The 23,349-nt window shown below is 38.9% G+C and overlaps 2 non-coding genes across 2 annotated transcripts; one reads left to right on the forward strand and one right to left on the reverse strand.

The window, feature by feature from the left end:
• Positions 1 to 8,575: 8,575 nt before the first annotated feature.
• Positions 8,576 to 8,682, reverse strand: LOC148880137 (small nucleolar RNA R71). The gene has a single exon (XR_016106328.1). It is a non-coding gene; the product is annotated as a small nucleolar RNA R71 (small nucleolar RNA).
• A 5,206-nt stretch (positions 8,683 to 13,888) lies between these two features.
• Positions 13,889 to 13,995, forward strand: LOC148880138 (small nucleolar RNA R71). The gene has a single exon (XR_016106218.1). It is a non-coding gene; the product is annotated as a small nucleolar RNA R71 (small nucleolar RNA).
• The last annotated feature ends 9,354 nt before the right edge of the window (positions 13,996 to 23,349 follow it).

Raw genomic sequence — 23,349 nt, forward strand, 5'->3', positions numbered from 1 at the left:
CCAATCAATATATAATTCAACTCCTTAATTGTCAAAGTTAATAATCAAATTACACTAAGTTTCACATCTGTAACTTTATCTTAATGAGAGTTCAACTTAGTATGCCCACTTGGACCTCAACTGCCACCATCATTACTTATTTCTAGGGGTAAGTGCATTTTATGCTCCATCTCACCCTTTCCTTTTCTGTGTGAGTGCATTTTATGCTCCATCTCACACACATTTTTTTTTCAGTCTAAGTGCATTTTATGCTCCATCTCACACTCAGCTCAAAATAGCGGAGTCAATTTGGGTTGAATCTCATGTATCAGTAATTCATATGTGCACTAGCTTCCTTGACCATTAATAATGAAATCCAGTGCTTTCATACACATGAAGGTAGTTAGGGCTAGTCATGCTGAAAGAAATATTCAGCTCCCATTTCTCATGCATATATCAAACTGGGTTATTCACAAGAATAAAAACTTAACAAGTACATCAGTCTCCCTCAACTCATTGAATTCCTTTCTTAAAAATCATCAAATAATTAGTAATGAACTTGAGGGGTTCCAGTCCTTTTGGTTATGTCATTGCCTGCATATGTGTGTTGGGGTGAATGAGGTGCATGGTTTCAGCCCCCATACCCTAGCCTCAGGCTCACTCCCCCACACTTAAGATGAACATTGTCCTCAATGTTCGTAGTGTTAGGGAATCACACTTGCTAGAGCAAACTGAAGAAAAGAAAAGTATGAACAGAGTCCTTAAAGAATTGGAATTTTGAGAAAAAGATATTTATTTTACTAACTAATATTCTAAAAAGATAAATGACAAAAAGATGCCTTAACCTGTTCATGAGCAGGCATAGAAGATTATTGGTTATCAAGATAAACAGTGGATGGAGGGGGTACAATACCGCCCATTAAATATGGTTTCAGGCGCTGACCACCTGGATCTCAGCTTACTTGGAAACAAGTGGAGACGGGAATTATATAACAATACCTGTTGGCCTACATAAAAATCCCGTCTCAGCAAGTTCTTATCATGCCAGTTTTTTATTCTTTCTTTATAAACTTTGGCATTCTCATAGGCGGAAAGTCTGAATTCATCCAATTCATTCAATTGCAACCACCTTTTAGCCCCTGTGGCCGGAATGTCAAAATTTAAGAATTTAAGACCCCAATAGGCCTTGTGTTCTAATTCAACTGGTAAATGGCATGCTTTACCAAAGACCAATCTATAGGGGGACATGCCAATAGGTGTCTTAAATGGAGTTCTGTATGCCCATAATGCATCATCTAATTTGATGGACCAATCTTTTCTGGCAGATGCTACGGTCTTTTCCAGAATTCTTTTGAGTTCCCTGTTAGCCAACTCCACTTGGCCACTAGTTTGAGGGTGATAAAGGGTAGCTAATTTATGTGTAATTCCATATTTCTGCATTAACCTCTCAAATTGGCTATTGCAAAAGTGAGTTCCCCTATCACTAATTATAGCTTGCGGAGTGCCAAATCGGGAGAATAGCTTCTTTAGGAAGTGTACCACCCTTCTTGAGTCATTTGTGGGTAAAGCCATAGCTTCTACCCATTTGGATACATAGTCAACTACAATGAGGATGTACTTATTCCCAAAAGAATTCGGGAAAGGTCCCATGAAATCTATACCCCAAACATCAAAGATTTCACAGATCAAAATATTGGAAAGAGGCATTTCATTCTGTCGAGAAATGTTTCCCGATCTTTGGCATTTGTCACATGTGGACACATACCTATGGGCATCTTTGAAAAGTGTGGGCCAATAAAAACCTAATTGCGAAACCTTGGCGGCAGTGTGACTAGCTCCAAAATGACCTCCTACTTCTTTATCATGGCAAAATTGGAGTATCGACTCCATCTCCTCACCGGGGACACATCTCCTTATGATCTGATCTGCACACAATTTATACAAAAAGGGTTCCTCCCACAAATAATATTTTACATCAGAAAGGAATTTCTTTTTCTGTTGATATGAAAGGTTAGGAGGAAGGACTTGTGCAGCTAGATAATTAGCAAAATCAGCACACCAAGGATATAAGTATTCTTGTATTGAGTACAGTTGTTCATCTGAAAATTCTTCTCGAATATTGCTGGTTATCTCCTCTTTTGAGCTTACCATGTCCAACTGGGAGAGATGGTCAGCAACCAGGTTTGCAGCACTCTTCATGTCTCTAATCTCCTTGGTTTTGAGTTTTTCTTGGTAAGCAAGTGCCTTAATGCTAAGTGATCTGTGTAGACATTGACTTTGGATAATATCAGATATGAATGAAACTTGTCAAGTGCAAATATTACTGCTAGCAGCTCCTTTTCTATGGTGGTGTAATTGAGTTGGGGTCCATTCAAGGTTCTGCTAGCATAGTAAATTGGCTGAAAATGTTTGTTCACTCTTTGTCTTAAAACAACTCCTATAGCAGAATCACTCGCATCACACATTAATTCAAATGGGAGAGTCCAATCGGGTGCTACCATGATAGGTGCATGGATTAATTTGTCTTTCAAGATGTTGAAAGCATGAAGGCATTCAATGAAAATTTCAAAAGTCACTTCTTTCTGAAGCAAGGTAGATAATGGCTTGGCAATTTTCGAGAAATCCATAATAAACCTCCTATAGAATCCGACATGTCCTAAGAAACTTCTTAAAGAACGAACAAATATTGGGGGTGGCAATTTTTCAATTGCCTCCACCTTGGCCTTGTTGACTTCTATACCTCTTTGAGAGATCTTGTGGCCAAGCACTATGCCTTCTTGCACATAAAGTGACATTTCTCCCAATTCAATACAAGATGTGTTTCTTCGCATCTAGTAAGCACATGTTCCAGACTATTCAAACATGCATCAAACGAAGAACCAAAAACTGAAAAATCGTCCATAAAGATCTCAATAAAATTTTCAACTATATTAGAAAATATAGACATCATGCATCACTGAAAGGTTGCTGGGGCATTGCATAACCCAAAGGGCATCCTTCGGTATGAAAAGGTACCAAATGGGCAAGTAAAAGTGGTATTTTCTTGGTCTTCTGGTGCAATTGGTATCTGGTTGTACCCTGAATATCCATCCAAGAAACAATAATACTCATGCTCGGCTAGCCTCTCTAACATTTGGTCCATAAATAGGAGAGGGAAATGGTCCTTCTAGGTGGCTTCATTTAATTTTCTATAGTCAATACACACACGCCATCCAATGATGGTTCTAGTAGGGATGAGTTCATTTTTCTCATTTGGAACAATAGTCATACCCCCTTTTTTGTGCACAACTTGCATAGGGCTTACCCAAGAACTATCAGAAATAGGATAAATGATCTCGGCATCTAATAGCTTAATTATTTCAGCCTTTACCACTTCTTTCATGTTGAGGTTCAGGCACCTTTGGGACTGAACGGAAGGCTTGTTGTCCTTTTCCATCAAAATTCTGTGAGTAAAGATTGATGGATTAATGCCTTTGATATCCTCTACCTTCCAAGGTATAGCATTTTTGTGTTCTTGCAACACTCTTAATAACTTTTCTTTTTGTAAGGAATTTAGTGTTGCGGAAATTATTATGAGGAGATCTGATGGTTCATCAAGGAAAGCATACTCTAAATGGGAAGGTAATTGCTTCAATTCAAGGGTGGAGGGTTCTTGGGATGATGGCTTACCTGATGGTCCAGGCAATTTGCCTAAGTTCTATAACTTGAGAAACCCCTTTCCCTTGAATTGAGGCTTATTATTTAGGTATGCTATCATGAGGTTTAATTCTTCATTTTCTCCTTTTTCAAGGTCTCCCTGCTGGAGGCAGAGTTTGATGAACTTACAATTTATCTATAATTTTTGAGGACTTTAGCATGGATTTTTATGCCGGTTTTATTAATTTTTGCCTTAATTTAGCTTAATGCTAAGAATAAGTTCAGGGATAATCAATCCAAGAAAAGGAAGGAAAAAGGCAAGAAAAGAAGGTTCAAAAAGACCAATTTCAGTCCAGCCCGGTCGTGGAAGCAAGAGAGAGCACTTCGGCCCAAAAAGAGCAAGTGAATTCCTTGAGAAAACCCAAGAAAATAAAGCCTAGCTATGAGTAGAATTCGGCCCAGCAAGGAAGGCCCATTTTTAGCCCAAATAACAGCCTAGAGTGTAGCCCACATGAGCTCAAAAGCAAACTAAGTTGTAGCCCAAATAGCAGCCCAAAGGGAGCTAGGGGCGGCAACTCCTAGATGTTTCTTGAAGAGAAGGAGGGAGCACTCTAGAAGGTTCATGAGGGGTGTAATACACCCCATTCTAGAGGCTTCAAGAAGGGGCAAGAGCCCCCTTGAAAAACTATATAAGGAGGCCTCTAGGAGGGGAGAAAGTTGTTCAATTGCTTGAGAGGAAGGCTCTCCCACTCTTAGAGGTTCGGCCACCTTGAGAGAAGAGAAGAGAAGAAGGCTAGGCGCAAGGAAGAAGAAGAAGAAGGGCTGAAGGAAGTTCAAGACAAGAAAGCTAGAAGAAGAAGGTGAGTTCGAATTGAGGGTTTGTGATTCAAAGATCTTTTCTAATAAATCATTTGTAGTTTCATTCTCTTTTGATTTGAATTCAGTTTCTTTGTTATATTTTCTTTCTTCTTTCTCCTTGTTTCCATTCTTCCTTGATGTATTTCAGCTTGTAAAATTTCAGTTCAGCAATCTAATTCTTTTTGATTCATTCAAATGGTCAAGTATTGTACTTGAAGTTTCTTGAATAAGGGTGTGATTGTAGATTAATTCGGCCAACTAACCTTCAAAACTTAGATCTGAATTCTCAGATCTGAGATTGCAAGATCTGAATTGCTTAAAAGAGAATTCAGATCTACAATTTTCAGATTGGGCGAATTAATCTACAGCTTGGAATTCCTAGAGTGCTTGAGAGAGACTCTAGGAATTCAGATCTACTATTCAAGAACTGAATTGAGTGCAAGGTTAGAGATAACTTGCACAATTCAGTTGGTGATCAATTCAGATTTGAATTGATGCCTTAGAAGTGTTTGAAGAAATGCATGCATGGGGATTAGATTCTTGCTAGAGATAGAAGAACCGTCACTCATGCATAGGATGAACATGCGCTTGAGAGAGGCTGTTCATGACCTTGGGGTTTCACCAAACCAAGGCTCAATCATGATTTATTCAAATGATCCAAATTGATAGATTGCTGAATTCTGAGATTGACATTTACTGCTTACTCTTCTAACCTGATTTGAAGGCAATTGGGCCAATGATTTAGATAGATTTTAATTTAGGATTTCTTAGCTTTCATTAGAGTTTTGATTTATTTGTTGATCAGATAAGAAGTGCTCAATTTAGTATTGGTAATTGTTTCCTAAATCCTCGTGGGAACGATACTTCACTCACTACTTTATTACTTGAACGGCTAGTGCACTTGCTAGTGTCACAATGACCCACACATCAAGTTTTTGGCGCCGTTGCCGGAGATTTAGAGAAACAATATTAGGAAACATTGAGCATTCTTAATCTGATCTCATTCAGCATTTTATTCATAGTTGGGTTAATTTGCTAACTTTTTCATTTCAGCTTGGACTGCAACTGCTGTACTACTGTAGTTATGTTTCTTCTTTCTTAAGTAGATTACTTTCTTTTTCTGGTTTCAGTTTCATTTTAATAAAGGCATATTTGATTTCTATTCAATCTTGGTGTTGTTCCCTTCAAAAACAAATAAAAAAAAAAATTCACATAAACATGAGTGTTGCAGATCTGAGTTGCATTCGGCACTCAGATCAGCAGATTTCAGATCTGCAGCACTCAGCCGAAAAGAGTTGCTTGTGTTTCAGACTTTATTATTTTTTTTTTCTCTTCTTTCATTACAAAAAGAAAAAAAAATGAAAAAAAAAGGGGGGAGATCTTTTGAACAACAAGAGGAGCAATTGAGAATTCGGATCAGAATTCAGATTTGAATTCAGATCTGAATTCTGCTATTGCAGATCTGCAACAGTTCAGATCTGAGTTCCTCTGAACTCATACCTGAACTGATTTAATTTTGAGGGTAATTGGGTGTCATCACCACCCCAATTCACCCTAGGGCACTTCTGCTATTCCCCAAAAACAATTTGGTAGCAATAACTGAAGGTAAGGCAATTGAGATTTCAGATCCGAACTCAGACTTGAGTTCAGACCTGAACTCTGCTATAGCAGAACTGCAATACTCAGAAAAAAAAAAATCTGTTCTCAGCCCTTTATTATTCTTTTCTTTCATTACAAAAAAAATATATATATATATATATATATATATTTAGATAGTGAAAAAAAAAAGAGAGAGAAAGAACCATGGAAACCATGGATTCGGATCAGAACTCAGATCTGAGTTCAGATCTGAGTTCTGCTGTAGCAGATCTGCAACAGTTCAGATCTGAGTTCTCTTGAACTCAGACCTGAACCGATGTAAATTTAAAGGATAATTGGGGGTTATCGTCACCCCAATACACCCTACAAAAAAATCTGCTATCTCCCAAAAACAATTGGATAGTCATGGTTGAAGAAATTCGGATCTGCAATCACCTAGATCTGAACTGGGGTTGTGAACAGAGCAGGATACAGGGCATACTTTGCTGTATTAAATAACTTGTACTCCGATCTATCTGAGCTGATTTGGTTGAAGAAAAGTATATTTAATCTGAGAATTTTTTATGCCTCAAGAGATTTCATGAAAAGTGGCACTTCCACACCATTTTTCTATTAGAGTTCAGACCTATAGCAGGGCTACTATAGCAGACCTGCTACAGCAAGACTGAACCAGGGCAGGTTTTGAACAGGTTTGTATTACAATTAACATTACTAAATTGGCATTGTGAATTGTCATGGGCTGATCTTTGAAATTTTTTTTTTCAAGATAGATATCTCTGATTTCAGCTGTGCATGAATAGAAAGTTTAGCAGATCTGAATGGGTGTGTGCAGCCGTGTGTACTACATTCCAATAAGTGTATACTCCATCAAGGGCTACATTGATGGAGCCATGTTTCTTCTCTTGATACTTGATTGTTCCATTCTTAGTTTCAGTTTTAATGTAGCTTATGCAAATCAAATTTCTCTTCTTCTTTTGGTTCTAAAAAAATATATATATATAAATAAATAAATAAATAAATCTCAAAATGAGTTCAGATCTGAATTGCATTCATCAATCAGACCTGCACTCATCCAAAAAGATTTTGGTTGCATTGCTGTATTTTGTTTTAGTTTTCTTCCTTTAAAAAAAAAAGAAAAGAAAAGAAAAATAGAAAAAGAAAAGAAAAAGAAAATCAGATCCCAGCAGCCACACCATGGTGAATACAGGTCTGATTTCAGATCTTTTTACTACTGATTGATTTCGGTTTTGTGCAGATCTGTATACAGCATGTTTCATTGCTGATATCAGTAGGTTATCCTGCTGAATTGCTCAGTTTTAGTATGGCTACTCCATCTGGTGTTTGGTGATGCATAGCTCATCAAAACAGTGGGCTCAGATCTGATATTTAGTAGCCTTCCAATATGGAAATCAGACCTGAGCACAACTGTACTGTTATCAGCAGCTGCTATTATATTTATTGTTGTTCTCAGTGGCTTCTGAGATTTCAGAGCTAATCTCAATTTTGTGTAGAACTGATGTCTGAATTGCTATATCACAATCCTTTGTACATTGATTTCAGTTTAGTGTATTGACCTTCAGTAGCACAGAAGAGCCTTTTAATATGAAACTCAGACCTGAACACAATCACTGCTGATCCGCATTTGGCTGTCCTCAGTAGCTGCTAAGATTTCAGAATTGTATATTACTGTTCTCAGTAGCTACTGAGATTTCAGCTCTCAGCAGTTTAGATCTGTGAAATTAAATCCCGTCCCTGATTTCAGCAATATAAAGAATAGGAATTTGTAAACTGTTGTTCTACTCAGAGATTACTAAATTCAGACCTGTTTGTAAATTGCTACTGAATTCTGTATATTGAATAAGATGTTGATCTGCTTTTAGTTAACTGCATTTATTTATTTTAGGATGTAGGTTTGTATATTCCAATACTTCACTTTACATTTTCAGTTGTAATAGGATTAGTTATTTATTTTCTTTTGTGAATATTGGCCTTTTTATTGCTTTGACCTTTACAGTTTATGACAAGTAGACCTGAACTGGAAGAGATCCTTTACGACCCGGAGATTGAACGGACTCTCCGTGTCCGTTTGAGAGCTGCTAGGCAAGTCAGACAAGAAGCACAAGAAATGGCTGAACAAAGAACTATGATGGATTATGCCAAGCCCACCCTCACCGGGACTGTCTCCAGCATTATCAGGCCAACTATTGCTGCCAATAACTTCGAAATTAAACCGGCCATAATCCAAATGATACAAAATACGGTTCAGTTTTGTGGTATGGCCCATGAGGATCCGAATGCCCATATTGCTAACTTCTTGGAAATCTGTGACACCTTCAAACACAATGGGGTAAGTGATGATGCCATCCGGCTGAGGTTATTCCCATTTTCTTTGAAGGATAAAGCCAAAGCTTGGTTGAACTCATTACCGGCAGGATCTATAGCCACATGGGACGAAATGGCCAGTCGTTTTCTCTCTAAATATTTTCCCCCTTCTAAAACTGCTAAAATGAGGAATGACATCACTACTTTTTTCCAGCAAGAGGGGGAATCTCTCTATGAGTCCTGGGAACGTTACAAGGAGCTACTAAGGAGGGTTCCTCACCATGGCCTTCCGATTTGGCTGTAGGTGCAAACATTTTATAATGGTCTGACCGATTCAAACAAGACCATCTTAGATGCAGCAGCTGGGGGCTCCATAAACAATAAGACTCCCGAGGTTTCCCATGCACTCATCGAGGAGATGGCAGCCAATAACTACCAATGGCATTCAGAAAGGACACCAGTTAGAAAGCAGCATGGCCTTCATAATGTGGATACATACACAGCTCTCTCTGCACAAATAGGAGCACTTAGCAAAAAATTTGATGAGATGCAGATGGCAGCTATGCCTGTACAGTATGATAAGTGTGGGGGAGGCCATGATAGCACTGAATTCCAAGTTGGAAGTCAGTCTTTTTAGTCCACAGAACAAGTAGACTTTGTTGGCAACCTTACAAGACAGCCAGGAAATCAGTACCATCATGCCCATAACCCCGGATGGAGAGGCCACCTGAATCAGCATGCACCTAAGCCTTTCCACCAAAACTTCTATCAGCCGGAACCGAAATCTAACTTGGAGGAGCTGATGACCAAGTTCATAGCTAGTGCGGAAAATAGATTTCAGAAAAACGAAACATCGATAAGGAACTTGGAAACTCAGGTTGGGCAGCTGGCACAGATGATTTCAGAAAGGGCTCCAGGTACCTTACCTAGTAACACCATGGTAAACCCAAGCGAACAAGAGGCTGTTGGGAGAATTCCCAATTCAGATACTTAGTCATAAACTGTCTTACTTGCTTTTTGTTTTTATTTTTCATAGCATTTAAGTTTAGTTAGTTTTTCTTAGAATTTAATTGAATAAAGATACTGATCTCCTCTTCTAGTTTGCAAGTGATTTCTAGCAGAAGAAGTTTTCCACCGACAACATATTGCAGAATTTAAGAATGATCTTCAGGGAAGTCCTCTAAATACCTCCTATTACTTGATGATGCTCTTGCTAGTTTTATTGTTACTGCCTAACACTACGAACATTGAGGACAATGTTCATCTTAAGTGTGGGGGAGTGAGCCCAAGGCTAGGGTATGGGGGCTGAAACCATGCACCCCAACACACATATGCAGGCAATGACATGACCAAAAAAAAACCAAAAAAAAAAAAAAAGACTGGAACCCCTCAAGTTCATTACTATTTATTTGATGATATTTTTTTAAGAAGGAATTCAATGAGTTGAGGGAGACTGATGTACTTGCTAAGTTTTTATTCTTGTGAATGACCCAATTTGATATATGCATGAGAAAAGGGGAGCTGAATATGCCTTTCAGCATGACTAGCCCTAACTTCCTTCATGTCTATGGAAGCCCTTGATTTCATTGTTAATGGTCAAGAAAGCTAGTGCACATCTGAAGTGTTGATTCTTGAGGTTCAATATTTGCAAAGAAGGACAAAAGCCCGAATTGATTCCGCTATTTTGAGCTGAATAGTAAAACTAGCAGCTCAGAACATGAGTCCTACCTCAAGTAAGTGACTAGTGTGAGATGGAGCATAAGATGCACTCACACTAAAAAAAAAAAAAAAAAAAAAAAAAAAAAAAAAAAAGTAAAAGAGAGAGAAAAGTGTGAGATGGAGCATAAAATGCACTCACCGAAAAAAAAAAAAAAAGAAAAGAAAAAAAGAAAAGGGTGAGATGGAACTCACCCTTAGAAATAAGTAATTGTGGTGACAACCGAGGTTCAAAGGGGCACTCTAAAGTTGAACTCTCATTGAGATTTAGTTACAGATGTGAAACTTAGTGAAATTTGATTATTAACCTTGACAATTAAGGAGCTGATTTATATATGAATTAGGAGTGAAGGCTAGACTATGATGAATTTCATATTCTCCTTTCCTTGGATCTGATACATATCTTAAATGGTAATTTACAAGAATAAAGAGTTGAGCACTTACAAAAGTTCCCCAACTACTCAATGCATTTCTATCTTAAAAAGTTCACCAGGTAAATGGTGAGAACAGAAGGGGGGAATGTTAAGTTTATGGCTGATGTCTTTGCTTGAGGACAAGCAAAAGCTTAAGTGTGGGGGTATTTGATGAACTTACAATTTATCTATAATTTTTGAAGACTTTAGCATGGATTTTTATGCCGGTTTTATTAATTTTTGCCTTAATTTAGCTTAATGCTAAGAATAAGTTCAGGGATAATCAATCCAAGAAAAGGAAGGAAAAAGGCAAGAAAAGAAGGTTCAAAAAGACCAATTTCAGTCCAGCCCGGTCGTGGAAGCAAGAGAGAGCACTTCGGCCCAAAAAGAGCAAGTGAATTCCTTGAGAAAACCCAAGAAAATAAAGCCTAGCTATGAGTAGAATTCGGCCCAGCAAGGAAGGCCCATTATTAGCCCAAATAACAGCCTAGAGTGTAGCCCACATGAGCTCAAAAGCAAACTAAGTTGTAGCCCAAATAGCAGCCCAAAGGGAACTAGGGGCGGCAACTCCTAGATGTTTCTTGAAGAGAAGGAGGGAGCACTCTAGAAGGTTCATGAGGGGTGTAATACACCCCATTCTAGAGGCTTCAAGAAGGGGCAAGAGCCCCCTTGAAAAACTATATAAGGAGGCCTCTAGGAGGGGAGAAAGTTGTTCAATTGCTTGAGAGGAAGGCTCTCCCACTCTTAGAGGTTCGGCCACCTTGAGAGAAGAGAAGAGAAGAAGGCTAGGCGCAAGGAAGAAGAAGAAGAAGGGCTGAAGGAAGTTCAAGACAAGCAAGCTAGAAGAAGAAGGTGAGTTCGAATTGAGGGTTTGTGATTCAAAGATCTTTTCTAATAAATCATTTGTAGTTTCATTCTCTTTTGATTTGAATTCAGTTTCTTTGTTATATTTTCTTTCTTCTTTCTCCTTGTTTCCATTCTTCCTTGATGTATTTCAGCTTGTAAAATTTCAGTTCAGCAATCTAATTCTTTTTGATTCATTCAAATGGTCATGTATTGTACTTGAAGTTTCTTGAATAAGGGTGTGATTGTAGATTAATTCGGCCAACTAACCTTCAAAACTCAGATCTGAATTCTCAGATCTGAGATTGCAAGATCTGAATTGCTTGAAAGAGAATTCAGATCTGCAATTTTCAGATTGGGCGAATTAATCTACAGCTTGGAATTCCTAGAGTGCTTGAGAGAGACTCTAGGAATTCAGATCTACTATTCAAGAACTGAATTGAGTGCAAGGTTAGAGATAACTTGCACAATTCAGTTGGTGATCAATTCAGATTTGAATTGATGCCTTAGAAGTGTTTGAAGAAATGCATGCATGGGGATTAGATTCTTGCTAGAGATAGAAGAACCGTCACTCATGCATAGGATGAACATGCGCTTGAGAGAGGCTGTTCATGACCTTGGGGTTTCACCAAACCAAGGCTCAATCATGATTTATTCGAATGATCCAAATTGATAGATTGCTGAATTCTGAGATTGACATTTACTGCTTACTCTTCTAACCTGATTTGAAGGCAATTGGGCTAATGATTTAGATAGATTTTAATTTAGGATTTCTTAGCTTTCATTAGAGTTTTGATTTATTTGTTGATCAGATAAGAAGTGCTCAATTTAGTATTGGTAATTGTTTCCTAAATCCTCGTGGGAACGATACTTCACTCACTACTTTATTACTTGAACGGCTAGTGCACTTGCTAGTGTCACAATGAGCCACACATCAGAGTTCAAGAGGATCAGCTAATCTACTTACCTGGAAGCATTCATCAATTGTCAATTCAATGGCATTAATCATAAAACAAGAATCATCACTAGGGGGTGCATGCTTCATAGCATTAGACATTTTAAAAATAACCTCCTCATCTTGTATCCTAAGGCTAAATTGTCCTTGCTAGACATCAATCATTGCTTTCCCGGTAGCCAGGAAAGGTCTCCCTAAGATCAGTGGGACTTCTACATCTTCTTGCATATCTAACACAATGAAATCAATTGGAAAAATTAATTTGTCAACTTTAACTAAAACATCTTCTATGATCCCCCTAGGATGTCTAATGGATCTATCAGCCAATTTTAATGCCACTCTAGTGGGTTGGGGTTCATTCAATCCCAATTTCTTGAAGATAGAATATGGCATTAAACTGATGCTAGCTCCCAGGTCACATAAAGCTTTTTCAATTTTTAGACTGCCTATAGTATAAGGAATAGTGAAACTCCCTGGATCTTTAAGTTTCTGAGGTAGCTTATTTAGAAGGATAGCAGAACATTCCTCATTTAAAGCAACTATAACCGCATCTCCCAGTTTCCTTTTGTTTGCCAATAATTCTTTCAGAAACCTTACATAGTGTGGCATTTGGGCTAAAGCATCAGCAAAAGGAATATTAATGTGTAAAATTTTAAAAATTTCAAGAAACTTACCAAATTCCTTCTCCAATTTCTGTTGCTTCAACCTGTTAGGGAATGGAACTTGCGGCTGCTGGTGCATCCCTTGTTGTGCTTCTGGTTGTTCCTTCTTCTGTTGTCCAATCCCAAGACTTGTTTCTGCCTTGGGTTCAGTCCAATTCTTCTTTTCTACCTCGGGAAACTCTTTTCCACTTCTTAAGGTAATAGCTTGCACCTGCTCTCGTGAATTCACTTCAGTGTTGCTTGAAAGAGTTCCTGACATTCTGGAAGAGATTAATTGTGCCAATTGCCCCACTTGGTTTTCCATGTTTTTGATTGAGGCTTCCTGGTTCTAGAACCTGGTTTCCACACTTGCTATAAATTTTGTCATCACTTCCTCCAAATTGGACTTTGGTTCGGGCTGATGATAAGTCTGGTGGAAAGGCTTTGAAGTATGCTGACTTGGCCAGGACTGATTTGAATGTCCCCTCCATCCTGGGTGAAAGGTATGGTGACTTTGGTAACCCTGCTGTCTTGACGAATTGCTGACATAGTCGACTTGTTCAGTAGATGGCCTGAACTGATTGCCAACTTGGCAGTTAGTGCTGATGTGGCCTCCCCCACACAATTCACAAGTAAGAGGCTGCACATGCATGGCAGCTATCTGCATTTCATCAATTTTCTTACTGAGTGCTTCTATTTGTGCAGATAGTTTCGTATATGTATCAACATTATGTAGGCCTTGCTCCTTCCTAGTTTGAGTCCTTTCAAAATGCCATTGATAGTTGTTGGCTGCCATTTCCTCAATAAGTGCATGGGCAACCTCAGGAGTTTTATTATTTATGGATCCTCCGGCTATAGCATCTAGTATGATCTTATTTGAGTCAGTAAAACCATTATAGAAAGTCTACACTTGCAGCCAAATGGGGAGGCCATGGTGAGGAACTCTCCTTAGCAACTCCTTGTATCATTCCCATGACTCGTATAAAGATTCCCCCTCTTGCTGGAAAAAAGTAGTGATGTCATTCCTCATTTTAGCAGTTTTAGAAGGGGAAAATATTTAGAGAGAAAACAGTTGGCCATTTCATCCCACATAGCTATTGATCCTGCTGGTAATGAATTCAGCCATTCTTTGGCTTTATCCTTCAAAGAAAATGAGAATAACCTCAGCCTAATGGCATTATCACTTACCCCATTGTGTTTGAAAATGTGTCACATATTTCTATAAAGTTAGAAATGTGTGCATTGGAATCTTCGTGGGCCAAACCACAGAATTGCACCATGTTTTGAATCATTTGTATGATGGCCGGTTTGATCTCAAAGTTGTTAGCAGCAATATTGGGCCTGATAATGCTGGAGGCAGCTCCACTGAGTGTGGGTTTGGCATAATCCATCATAGTCCTCTGCTCAGCCATTTCTTGAGCTTCTTGAGCTTCTTGCTGGACTTGTCTGGTTGCTCTTAGACGAACACAAAGCGTTCTTTCATTCTCTGGGTCGTAGAGGATTTCCTCCAGCTCGACTCTGCTTGTCAGAAACTGTGAAGGTCAAGGCAATAAACAAGATAATACAAAAGAATATAATTACCTAAGCCTATCATAGTTAAGATAAATACAATGAATTATTGTCATACAAGTACCAATAATAAATAATTTTGAACCAGCAATCCATTAGTTGTAGCATCTGCTTTTAGACCTACAATTCTTTAGGATTGTTGGTTCAAACAATAATAACTAAAATTTGAATTGAAATGCAATGTACACTACTGTACATATCCATTCACCTCTACTGGACTGAGGGCAATTTATCAAAGCTGAATTGACAATGCCTTCAAATGACATAATTTGAGCTATAACTCGACCTGAGCCAGGTTCAGGTTTGTGAGATATGTAAGTGTATGGCTTCAAGAAATCTTGAAGAATTCTTATGACCTGAAATCAGGTCTAATATTGACCTGCATAAGCTGCTGCTATTGAAAGCAGTTTAGTTCACAATGAATCCAATCAATATTTTGGTTCAGATTCCTTATGAATTCATACAAATGTCCCATAATCCAAAAATAGCAACCCATAGTGCAGCAGTAGTAAACTAATCATTCCACATATTTTCAAATTCAAGGCATTGCATTGAAACTATTGAGGCATCAAAAATTCTTAAAATAAACAAACTTTTCCTCAACCAAATCAGCTCAGATAGAGCATAGCACAAGTTGTTTAAATACAACAAAGTCTGCCCTACTAGATCTGTTCACAATTCCAGTTCAGATCTGGGTGATTTCAATCAAATACAATTTTGCAGCTACAGCAAATTTTTGCAGCAGCTGAAACCAATTATAAAACTAATTATTCCATCAAATATAGCAGCTACTTGATGCCAGGTCAGTTGGATCTGCAATATGTTGTACTCAAGGATACATCAATCAGGGCTGGAATGAGATCTGAATTGAATTAGGGCTGAGGCCCAGATCAAAGCTCCAATATTCACATCTTATTCAAAGTACTCACATCTATCATAAATAATCAGGCTGAGATCAGGTCTGCAATGCATACAACCTGTATATGCTGCTGCAATCCTAATTAATGGCCACAGTGGGCTGAACTATTGATTCAGCCCAGATTTTGCTTCAGATCTCATATCAGCCCCTATCTATCTAGCTCAAATATATTAATTTGTTCAGTTCACAAATTTACAGAAACCTGAAATCAGGTTTGCACTGTTCGGCATTGTTACTGCTGCAATTTAGCAGTGTTGCAGGACAGAACTGAGTCCAATTTCAGATCAGATCTCATAGCAATCAGAGCTGACCATCTAAAATTTTGAATTTACTAATGGACATCCAAGACTGTGTGCAAGAGGTTTAAAGCAGAAACCTGAAATCATGATGATCTGAAATCATGATGGCTCAAATTAAGTAGTTGAAGAAACCTGAAATCAGGTCTGCTAACTGTATACTGTAAGCAGCCCTGAATGCCAGTATATTACACTCATCCAGTTCAGATCTGGTGCAAGTGATTTAAAGCTAAAAAAATTCAGTCCACATATATGATTATCAATCCACAGATATAACACAAACATTAGTCCACAGACAAACAGTCAATTAGATCGGATGAAAGTAATTTAAAGGATAACAAAAACATCAATCCACAGATATGATTTCAGATCATCAGCCCACATACTGCCTCATGTCATCAGTCAGTCCACAGTAGAAATCAAGCGCACTATGATAACATCACACATTGCTACTATTTCATCAATGATGCAGATCTGATTTTTACACATTTTTGGTATACTGCTACAAGTCCACATCAATGAAGCATCAATGAAATATACTGCAATCATAAATCAGATCTGATGCATCAGATTGCAATGTGACACATTGCAATTTTTGGTACTGTTAATAACTGAATTCAGATCTGAGTTCTGATCTCAATTGCCCTTCTTTGCTATCCAACTATTTTTGGGGGCTGGAAGATGTATAATAGGGTGAATTGGGGTGATTATGGCTCCCAATTCACCTCATGATTGCATCAGTTCAGATCTGAGTTCTGATGAACTCAGATCTGAAATCTTGCAGATCTACAATATCAGAAGAGGTCTGAAATAGAGAATTGTGTGGAGGTGCTGCATTACATTAAAACTATTGAGGCCTCAAAAAAAATTCTCAAGATAAACACACTTTTCCTCAACCAAATCAGCTAAAAAAAATCATAGTACAAGTTACTTAATATTGCAAAGTCTGCCCTGTATCCTGCTCTGTTCACAGCCCCAGTTCAGATTTGGGTGAATTCAGATTTGAATTTCTTTACCCAATGCTATCCAATTGTTTTTGGGAGACAGCAGATTTGTTCTAGGGTGTATTGGGGTGACGATAACCCCCAATTATCCTTTAAATTTACATCAGTTCAGGTCTGAGTTCAAGGGAACTTAGATCTGAACTGTTGCAGATCTGCTACAGCAGAACTTAGATCTGAAAGTTCATATCTGAATCCTTGCTTTTCATTCTTTTGTTTATATGGTTCTTTTTTTTTCTTCTTTTCATTTTCTATATATATATATATTTTTTCTTTTTGTATTGAAAGAAAAAAAATTATAGAGGGCTGAAACATAAGTAGATTTTTTTTTTAGGTTGAGTGTTGCAGTTCTGCTATAGCAGATCTGAGTGCCGAATGCAACTCAGATCTGCAACATCATGATTTTGTGATTTTTTTTTCTTTTAGAGGGTAATAACTTCAAGATAGAAACCAAAACAGGTCTCCTTTTATTAAAATTAAACTGAAACAAGGAAAATAAAGTAATCTACTAAAGAGAAAAGAAGCATAACTACAGTAATACAACAGTTGCATTCAAAGCAAAAATGAAAAATTAAGCAAATTAAACAAACTATGAATGCATGCTGAATGGGACCAGATTAAGAATGCTAAATGTTTCCTACTATTGTTTCCCTAAATCCCCGGCAATGGCACCAAAAACTTGATGTGGCTCATTGTGACACAAGCAAGTGCATTAGCCATTCAAGTAATAAAGTAGTGAGTGAAGTATCGTTCCCATGAGGATTTAGGAAACAAGTATCAATACTAAATTGAGTACATCTTATCTGATTAACAAATAAATCAAAACTTTAATGAAAGCTAAAAGTCATAAAATAAAATCTATCTAAATCATTGGCCCAATTGCCTTTAAATCAGTTTAGAAGAGTAAGCAATAAATGTCAATCTCAGAATTCAGCAATCTATCAATTTGGATCATTCGAATAAATCATGATTGAGCCTTGGTTTGGTGAAACTTCAAGGTCATGAACAGCCTCTCTCAAGCGCATGTTCATCCTTTGCATGAGTGACGGTTCTTCTATCTCTAGCAAGAATCTAATCCCCATGCATGCATTTCTTCAAACACTTCTAAGGCATCAATTCAAATCTGAATTGATCACCAACTGATTTGTGCAAGTTATCTCTAACCTTGCACTCAATTCAGTTCTTGAATAGTAGATCAGAATTCCTATAGTCTCTCTCAAGCACTCTAGGAATTCCAAGCGTTAGATCCATTCAGCCAATCTAAAATTTGTAGATCTGAATTCTCTTTCAAGAAATTCAGATCTTGCAATCTCATATCTGAGAATTCAGATCTGAGTTTTGAAGGTTAATTGGCCGAATTAATCTACAATTTAACTCCTATTCAAGAAACTTCAAGTACAATTCATAACCATTCGAATGAATCAAAATGAATTTGATTGCTGGACTGAAATTTTACAAGCTGAAATACATCAAGAAAGAATGGAAGAAGGAAAAAGAAGAAAGAAAATATAACAAAGAAACTGAATTCAAATTAAAGGAGAATGAAACTACAATTGAGTTGTTACAAAAGATCTTTGAATCACAAACCCCCAATTTCAAACTCACCTTCTTCTTCTTGCTTGCTTGACTTAAACTTCCTTCAACCCTTCTTCTTCTTCTTCCTTGCGCCTAGCCTTCTTCTCTTCTCTTCTCTCAAGGTGGCCAAACCTCTAAGAGTGGGAGAGCCTTCCTCTCAAGCAATTGAACACCTCTCCCCCCTCCTAGAGGCCTCCTTATATAGTTTTTCAAGGGGGCTCTTGCCCCTTCTTGAAGCCTCTAGAATGGGGTGTATTATACCCATTTCTTAAACTTTTTAGAGCTCTCTTGAACGCCTCCTAAGGGCTGCTATTTGGGCTGCACTTAGGCTCTCTCTTAGCACATGATAGCAATACTTTGAGCTGCTCTTTTGGGTTGAGAATGGGCCTTCTTTGCTGGGCCGAATTCTACTCTTAGCTAGGCTTTCTTTTCTTGGGTTTTCTCAAGGAATCCACTTGCTCTTCTTGGGCCGAAGTGCTCTCTCTTGCTTCCACAACCGGGCTAGGCTGAATTTTGTCTTTTTGAACATTCTTTTCTTGCATCTTTCCTTCATTTTCTTGGAATAATTACCCCTGAAACTTATTCTTAGTATTAAGTTAAATTAATGCAAAAATTAATAAAACTGGCATAAAAATCCATGCTAAAGTCCTCAAAAATTATAGATAAATTGTAGGTTCATCAGCTGAAGTATGTAACGATTGGTTGAATTCGCTAGGGATTTCGGTCCACCTAACCATTCCAATGAATATTAATGGATGAGATTGTCCAAGATAATTTGTCATTCCCATAAGCTGAAGTCTTTCCAATTTCATTTAATATTCTCTCTCAAGATATACTAAAACTACTTTTATCAGGTAATCCTGAAGGGATAGGAAATCCATCATATGGACAACCAAGATTGCGGAATAAAGGGGCAAATTTCAAAAATTTTTCTTTCCCTTCAACTGGGAATCAAATTCCCTATTTAGAAAATCTTATTTTCAATGATCATTCTTGAACCATAAACTGAACCAAAAGGAGGAGAGAGAGATAATACCTGATACAGAGAAACAATATCTCTCAATGGAGGTGTTCACACCCAAGGTAGGATCCAAAATCTGCTCCCACTGAAGATGGCGCAGTGCAAGGTGGAGAAGAATCAGTAGTGTTCTTCCCAAGAAATTGATCCTTCCAAAGAATCACCTGGACGGCTTATGAATACAACTCCTACCAATCTTTTCTCCAAAAGATTGGAATCAAGATCCAATCTTGGTTTCTCCCAAGCAATGGAGATCGAACTGCTATAGGCGGCGGCTGCAGGAAGGAGGCGGCTAGAGAGTATTTGCAGGGTGCAGAATTCACTCTTCTGTGATCTCAGCTCTGAAGACAAGACAGTTGGTTGTCTGTTGTGATGTGTTTAAAGGCTGCCGCCCCCTCTTCCTTTTATACACTTAAAGGGATCAGCTCCTAATCCCATTAGGATTTTCTAACCCAAATCATATCTAGATTAGAAGTCCCTTTAAGATAAGGGATAATCCTTATCTTATCTGCAGATTAGATCAGCCAGCTCCTAATCTAATTAGGAAGTTTCCAAATCTAAATCTCATTTAGATCTTGGGCTCTTTGAGTGGATAGGGTGTGGGCCCAATCCTATCAGCTGATCTTATCTCAGAATTCGCCCCTAAAAGACCAATCAAATTAACCCAGTTCAAAATGGGCTTAAGGCCCATTTAGGGTTATGTATTCATTAGGCCATCTAAACTGCTGCCCAATTGGGCTTCCTTGTATGGCATGGGACCCAAACATTGATCTACACATCAGCCACATGGGTTCAGCCCAGCCTTTGTTACAAGGCCTGGCCGAATACACTATTATGGATAGTGAAAGAATGGAAGGATCCATCTAATGGACGCCATAAAGGTTGCGGAATGGGTGGGCGAATTTAAAAAATTTCCTACCTTCTCCCAACTAGGAATCAAATTCCCTAAATTTAGAATACAATATTCAAGGATCCTACTTGAACCATAATCAAACCAGATCTGTACCAAAAGATAAATGGGAGGATTATACCTGATCCGGAGAAGCAGTATCTCCCAAAGTTGGTGTTCACGCCCAAAGAATGCTGCAAGATCCATTTCTGCTGAAGATGACACAGCTGTGGATGGAACAGAACCAACAGGGTGCGTCCTACACACTGGATCCTTCACAAGAATCCTCTGGAAACACTAAACTCTGAATCCTTTTAGTCTTTGTTGCAAGACTAATGTCAAGAACAGATTTCTTGACTTTCTTTTTCTGCAAAGATCTAATCTTGCAAAAAACAGATGGCGGCGGTAGGAGGAGAACTCTAAAGGCAAAAAGGCTGAACTGCCTTTTTCTTTTTCTGGAGTATGAATGAGATCCTATCTCAATTCGCAGGAGATATCCTATATCTCTTCAAGGTGGTTCGAAATCTGATATTTCTCTCTCTTGGTTAGGGTTTCTCCTCCTTTCTTCTTGATTAAGAATCCTCCTAATTAGGAGTTATCCCAATCCAAATCAGTATTTGGATAGGGGATAATCTTAATCCTATCTGTAGATAAAGTCAGCTTACTCCTGATCTTATCAGGAGGTTACCAGATTCAAATCTAATTTGAATTTGGTCTCCAAGAGTGGATAAGGCAAAAGGCCCAATCCTTTTACTAACATTAATCTCAGATTCGCCCCAAGGATGGGTGATCATATCAGCCCACCTCGAAATGGGCTTCTGGCCCATTTATTGTTCAGTGTCTAATTACTTTCCAATCTGCTGCCCAGTTGGGTTTCTTTGTATGGCGTGGGACCCAAGCATTGATCTACACACCAGCCACATGGGTTCGGCCCAGCCTTTAATACAAGGCCCAGCCGAATTCACTGAAAAACTCAATGAACCCCTTGAGTCCATCATATGGACCCTATGGGCCCAACACTTACATTAAGTGGTCCCTGGGCCAAGCCATCTTATAAAAACCCAGGGACTGTGGGCAGGTGCAAGATTAGCCCATCAGGTATTATCCTCAATGGTCTTACACTTAACCTCTCAGCCCTTAATGATCAAGCATTGCCCGACAAGAGAGGACCTCTTCCTCGGCTGCAAGGAACAATGCCGCACTCTCCTCTCACATGGATCCCGGGAATTAAAACCATTTGCAAACAATTTGAAACCGTACATATATATATAAATATATTAATTTTGCAAAACAAAATTCCAACGATTGAAATCAACTACCGGCAGTTTGGTTTCCATCAGAGAGAGTGCAGTCCCGATCATTACCCTTTGTCCGACAAAGTGGCTGATTCTGTCACTATGATCACCCACTCAGATGAATTCTCAAACTGCCCCAACATACCTAGGTTTTGATCCCCGCTAAGGATCTCACTGATTGGCATATCAAAGGCAGCCTGATCCAACACCTAGTGAAGTGTCATAATCGAGTCTAGGGGTCAGGTGTAACTTTCCAGTTTTGCCCATCTATTTCCAAGGTCCAGGGCAAGACTGGAAATCTGGTCCGGTTCAAGGATTCAAGTAATCTCATACTGCATGCGCCTCGGGTCTTACCCTGATAGCTGAGACAGGCCATCCCAACACTTGGTGGCACACCAGCATCAGCCTTGGCAGGATCAATCTCCCCAGACTTATCCAATTGCTGTGAACATTTAAAACTAACACGAGTCTCTATAAATGTCCAGTTTTAGGGTTTTACACAGAATTAAACCAAACAACATGAATCAAACATGCACTTTATTTATTTCCACTAAATAACAAAAGCACATCAAATCAGATTGAAGCTAAGGGCATACAAAAAACTGTCTAACAGCTCCCACTTGCACTTAGGTCCAATCTGGTACAAGCCAAAGTCCCATACTTTCCACGTGTTTCTCAAACACCTTCTGTGTCAACGGCATAGTCAATGGGTCTGCCACATTATCTGCTGAAGCTACCTTCTGAATCAGGACGTCCCCTCTACCAACGATCTCCCGCAGTACATGGTACTTTCTCTCGATGTGCTTTGACTTCGAGTGAGCCCGAGGCTCTTTAGCCTGGGTGATCGCTCCATTGTTGTCACACAACAACGGGATGGGAGATGTGCTGGATGGAATCGCTCCCAATTCGTGTATGAACTTCTTCATCCACATGGCTTCCTTGGCAGCTTCACTTGCGGCAATGTACTCGGCCTCTGTTGTGGAGTCTGCAGTGGACCCCTGTTTGCTGCTTTTCCAGCAAACAGCACATGATCCTATCGTGAAAACATACCCAGATGTAGACTTTCTATCATCTGGATCCGACTGGAAATCGGCATCGGTATACCCTAGAACTTGCAGTGAACTACCATCAAATACCAGACAAAACTCTTTTGTCCTTCGAAGGTATTTGAGTATGTTCTTCACAGCAGTCCAATGCTCCTGCCCTGGGTTTGCCTGGAATCTGCTTACCACACTCACCGCCTGAGCATTGTCCGGGCGAGTGCACAGCATGGCATACATGATGCTCCCTACGGCTGAGGCATAGGGAACGTCTCTCATGCTCTCAATCTCCTCAGAAGTCTTGGGAGACATCTTCTTGGAGAGAGTGACTCCGTGCCTGAAAGGAACGTTTCCTTTCTTGGAGTTCTCCATGCTGTACCTCTTGACAATTTTGTCAATATAAGCAGCCTGGGATAATCCAATTGTCCGCTTCGATCTATCTCTATAGAGTCGAAGACCCAGTATGTATGAAGCTTCTCCAAGATCTTTCATGGAGAACTGCTGTGATAGCCATACCTTGACCGAAGCCAACATTCCTACATCATTCCCAATGAGTAGGATATCGTCCACGTACAACACCAAAAAGGTGATCTTATCCCCACTGGAATTCCTGTAAACACAGGGCTCATCCGGATTCTGCTCAAAGTCAAACGTTTTGACTGCAGAATCAAAATGAATGTTCCAACTCCTAGAATCCTGCTTAAGTCCATATATGGATCTATTAAGTTTACATACCATGTGTTCCTGACCAGCTGCAATGAAGCCTTGCGGCTGTTGCATGTAGA

Source organism: Nelumbo lutea, chromosome 1 (assembly GCF_056320005.1).
Source record: "Nelumbo lutea isolate HS-2025 chromosome 1, American lotus-T2T, whole genome shotgun sequence".
Taxonomy (NCBI): domain Eukaryota; kingdom Viridiplantae; phylum Streptophyta; class Magnoliopsida; order Proteales; family Nelumbonaceae; genus Nelumbo; species Nelumbo lutea.